The following is a 5,563-nucleotide window of genomic DNA, read 5'->3' on the forward strand; positions in this document are numbered from 1 at the left end:
TGCTCATGTTGAGTCAGGTCCACGTGTCATTGTATCAAGGGTTCGTGTCAAATCATCCTTCATCACTCAACGAAAGGGAGTCAGGTCGTGCACTACCAAACACCCCATTACCCATTTTGTCTCCTATGATCACATTTCCCCTCATACTGAACCTTCCTATCTGCATTTGATTCCATCCTTGTTCCCAGAAATGTTGCAGAAGCCTTAAAATGCCTTGAATGGACAGATGCTATGAAGGAGGAGATTAATGCTCTTCACATAAATCAAACTTGGGAATTGGTGGATCTTCCAGAGGGGAAAGACCCTGTGGGGTGTAAATGGGTGTTCACGGTTAAACACAAGGCAGACGGAACAGTTAAAAGGTACAAAGCAAGATTAGTAGCCAAAGGGTACACACAAATATACGGGGTTGACTATGATGAGACTTTTGCTCCAATAGCTAAGATGAACTCAATTAGGGTTCTCTTGTCCTTAGCTGCTAATCTTGACTGGGAATTGCATCAACTGGACATAAAGAATGCTTTTCTGAATGGTGACTTAGAGGAGGAAGTATACATGGTTCAATCCCCTGGATTTTGTGCCAAGGGAAGTGAAAATAAGGTGTGTAAGCTGCGAATGTTTCTTTATGGTTTAAAACAATATCCTAGTGCCTGGTTCAGTAAGTTTCACATGGCAGTTCAACAGATGGGCTTCAAACAATATCAGTCTTGATCATACACTTTTTGTGAAGATAAGTCAGGAATAGGTTGTTGTATTGATAGTGTATGTGGATGATATCATCATTACAGGAAGTTGGAGTTCAGAGATACAAAAATTGAAACAATTCATTGCATCTAAATTTGAAGTAAAAGATCTACGCCCTTGATCTATTACAAGACATAGGCAAATTAGGTGCAAAGCCAGCAGATACTCCCATGGACATTGACCACAAGTTAGGTGACTGTGATGGTGAACATCTGAAAGATGTGAAACAGTTCTAAAGGTTAGTGGGAAAGCTGATTTATTTGTCCATGACCCATCCAGACATTGCCTATTCCATTGGGGTCCTAAGCCAATTCATGCACTCTCCTAAGAAACCACACATGGAGGCAACAGAGAGAGTTCTTAGATATTTGAAAAAATATCCCGAAACAGGTCTACTATTTAGTAAACACAATCACCTAAAGGTGGAAGTCTTTACAGATGTTGATTGGGCATGTGCTGTGGATGACAGAAAGTCCACAAGTGGATATTGCACAATTGTGGGAGAAAATCTAGTGACCTGGAAAAGCAAGAAACAAAGTGTGGTAGCAAGGTCAAGCGTTGAAGCTAAATATAGAGCTATGGCACATGGGGTGGATAAAGTCCTTTGGCTAAAGAATCTTCTAGGGGAGCTTGGAATTGTTGTTCATAGTCCTATGTCTCTTTACTGTGACAACAAGACTACAATAAACATCGCCAGTAACCCTGTCCTACATGAGAGGATGAAGGAACAACTTGCTGATGTCCTCACAAAGGGGCTTCCATACTCGTGACACAAGGAGTTATGTGACAAGGTGGGCATGATAGACATATTCAACCCAACTTGAGGAGGAATGTTGTAAGGCTTATTTAATTGTTACTTTGTAGTTGTTGTTAGTAGGCTGACTTCCGAAGATACTGTCAGTTAGTTACTTTTCTTTTTTTTTTCTTATTAGTTTGGTTCTAGGGTGTGCCACTAGGGACATACTTGTAATTTCTATTATTTTTATTAAGTTAATATAAATAGAGAACTGGCGGCAGCCAGTAGTGAATTTTCCTTTCCTCTCAATTATATCTCCCTTTCTTCTCTCTCTCTCTCTCTCTCTCTCTCTCGTCTCCCACTCTCCATGAATGATTACATTCACCAACTCGATTGAAGGGTCCCAGAGGAGGTGCCATAGATGCACATGCCGCATCACAGGAAGGAGCCACCTCGCTCTAAATGCTAATGAGGAAAAGAAACGAGAAGAGAAGGAGGTCAGCCAAATCGAAAACTCATTGGCGCAACTGGAGTCCCGTACATTGCCACTAGCTGCCAAAATCCTCATGGCCCTACGGCCTAAAGACTTCAAGGCCCCTAGTCTAGAATCTTATGACGGGACAACTGACCCATTCGACCACCTCAATAGTTTCCAGGCCTTGATGTAACTACATGGGGCAAACGATTGCAACTAAACGCAACCCATCTAGAGTACCACATTCGAGTTTCCAAGCCTTGATGCAGCTTCATGGCCCCAGACACCTCTTACTCGTCGTGAAGGTGTCCGAGAGCAAGCTCAAATTAGGGTCATGACTTATGAGCAAAGAGTTGCCAGATACTACAATTCCTGGTTAGAGAGCATCACTTCAAGAAAGGTGACCTCGTCCATAGGAAGGTCATGGTGTTAGAGCCCGACGTTGGAAAACTTGGCCTTAATTGGGAAGGGCTCTACAAAGTCAAGCAAGTGGTTGGCCTCGGCACCTTTCGGCTGGAGTACATGAGTGGAAGACCAATACCACATACCTAGAACTTCGAGAACCTCTGGATGTATTATCAATGATGTAAATATGGCTAGTGGAAATTTTGTGAATAAAGTGTACAAGTTCCTCTCATCTTGGCTTGAGTCTCCTTAGTGTAAATGTTCTCGTTTCATCCAATCTCCAAGACCCCTTGGCCGAAAGACCAACCGTAGCACACAACCTTCAATACGTTCGGACTAGATGATGACCTAAGGCACACCACTCTTGGAGAGTCATACGCCTATTCGCCTTTTTTAGTTAAGGCAAGAACTTTTGGAACCTTGACCATTGTTAATGAATGACCTATGACATTGGCCTTGGCCTTAGAGATCCTCAAAAGAAGCGAGTCTTTATGTAGGCCAAAAGAGCTGATATTGGCCCATCACTTAATGCAAAACATGATGGACAAATATGCTAAACGAGTAACGCTACCCCCACTAAGGCAAAGGCACTCTGTGACCTCAGCCACACACCATTCTCTGGGCCTCGACCACATGTGAGTTCAGTCTCCAAGTCCCTACAAAAGAATATGTCAGGTAGGGTAAGGCAATTGCCTCCCTTACTTTTTCGCTAAGGAAGAGGGTCTTGAGACCTCGACGACAAAGGTTGGCCTCGGCTTGACAACCTTAAGGAGAAATTCCTTTACGAGTAGCTATGTCGAGAGTTATGAGTTTTCTTTACAAAATACGCCTCTTCTGGGAAGGCATCAACCCTTGCATGAAAGAAAAGAAAAAGCAAAGAAAAGAAAGACAAAGGCATAATTTTGACAAAAATACACAATCTAGCAAAAAAGTTTGTATATTCACAAAAAAGTATGTCAAAGTAAGAAGAAAATAAGCAAAGCAAAGAACAATCCCAAAAGGAGCCTCAACACTATGCGAGCATCTTCACTCGACCTCAATGCCAGCGTGCTCATTGGTCGCCTCTTGCTGCGTAGGCTGCTCAGCGCCGCCTTGGCCCTTGGTTGGCCCACCACCTCGGCCGCTTGTTGACTCGGAAGACGAGGGCCCAGCTGGCTGACATCAAAGTTAGGGAAGAATGCCATCACTTGAGACCAAGTGTCTTTGATCCCCTCCAGCTAAGAAGAGGCATCAAACTCAGCCAACTCCTCCTTGTGGGCCTTGGAGGCCTTGTACTCCTCCACGGTTCGGACAAATGCCTCTTGAAGATTTTGCTTTGCCTCGTCCAATGAAGCCCTGGTGGCCCTCAGTTGCTCCCTTTTAGCCACCACCTTGCCCTCGAGCTTCTTGTGATGCTCATGCTCCCCATGATCCGTTTTGGTGACAACCACTCAATTGGCCCGCTCCTCGGCCAATTGGCGCTTTAGCTACTTGTTCTCCTCCTACAGCGTCCGAAGCTGTTGTAGCATCACCTCCATCTTGTCGCAGAAGCCAATAACACAGGAAGGTGTCTACAAAGACACAAGGACCATATCAATTGGAAAAATCTAAGTACTAGGAGAATTGCACAAAGAAAGTGAAAATTAAGCCTCACCTCGGCTAGCTTGTCGAGCAGCGTGTCTCAAATGGCCTAGGGGGAGACCTAGGTCCACGAGTGTTGATCTCCAATGGGAAGCAAGCAAGTGATCAAGGCGCGGTTGATGCCCGGGTTGCTAAGAGAGTTGCCCTCCCTGACGTTCTAGCTTGGGCGGAACACCTGACGCACCACCAGTGGGATGTCATCACGCGGGTTCGAGGAGTGAGGCCCCGGCTACCGAGAACCTCTGACAGTACCCTCAGCTCGACGGTCCCTCACTGCCACCTTCTTCACCCTCAGGTCTTGAGGTGTATCGGCAGTTCCTTCTCACTTGGCCTCCTTGAAGGCCCCTCAGCTAGGCCCTTCTTGGACTTGGCCATTGCCGCCTATAGGAGCCTCTCCTTCAAACCAACGTCCATTTCTACAATAAAGAAAGACAATCAACATTAGAAGAAAGACAATGAAGGTTAAGCAAACGACACAACTAGCTGATAGGAGTGCCCATACCAAGGGGGGAAGGACTAAGGCCAACCCACACTAAGGCTTCCTCTGTTATGAAGGGTCTGACATGAATTGTCCCAATTAGCTTAATCTAATTCACCATGGCCAACTCCTCCTCGTTGTTGTACGACCTGATCCTCTTGGCCAGTGAGTCCGATGTCCCCCAGTTAAATCGGAAGGACCATCCCTATGGACAATGAATGAAGCAAACTTCTTCTTCCAATTGTGGAAGGACAATAGGTTGTCCACTACCCTACCCCGTCAGCCTTGGAAGTACCACAAACCTTCCCCATCAGGATGCTTCCTCAAGGCGTACAAACCCCAGAAGATTTTCAAGGTCACAGACACACCTCAGAGGTGAGCCATCACCAACACAACCACTATGGTCCCAACAACATTCAGAGCAAGCTGACTAAGGAAAATGTTGTAATAGTTGAGGATTTCAGGGATGAGAGGAGGCAAAGGAAAATGAAGGCCGAAGTGGAGGTAGTGCTCATGCATACACAACTCCCCCTCGGTGGGATGCCATGGCCGGTTACCTACGCAGGGGACTCTAACCCTATAGCCCCCTAGGACATTGTACATCTCGGATAGAGCCCTCACTTGCTCTTTGTCGAGATCACTATCAAAGTCGGAGTGGGGATAGTGCATCAATGTCACACCTCAGCGTTTGGCCTCGGCTCGCTCCTCAGGTGTAGGATCTTCAGCCTCCTCTAGCTCCACCACTTCAGGATTTACAGGGGCATTCCCCATGGCATTGGCCCTCGACCTCGTGGAACCAATACTTTCATTGGGAGAGTTTACGCTTCGTTGGTCATGCTCAACTCCCCAAAGGGCGGTCCTCTCCCTCAGTTACCCGGATGTTGGACGCCCAAGAGGGGTTCTCAAAGTCACTAGTGCCTCTCCCACTATTGGTCAAGGTGGAAGAGGAGCTGCTATAGTCACTCTAGTCAAGAAGTTCATAGCACTCAAATCCTGAGTCTGAGAGAAGAAGGCTTAGGGAATTGGCTTATTGGTAACTCAGGTCTTTGAGATCACAAGCGAAGACTCAAGGATCGAGCAAATGGCGACAATTCGCTCAACCAAC

The sequence above is a fragment of the Nelumbo lutea genome, chromosome 6 (assembly GCF_056320005.1).
Source record: "Nelumbo lutea isolate HS-2025 chromosome 6, American lotus-T2T, whole genome shotgun sequence".
Classification (NCBI taxonomy): Eukaryota; Viridiplantae; Streptophyta; class Magnoliopsida; order Proteales; family Nelumbonaceae; genus Nelumbo; species Nelumbo lutea.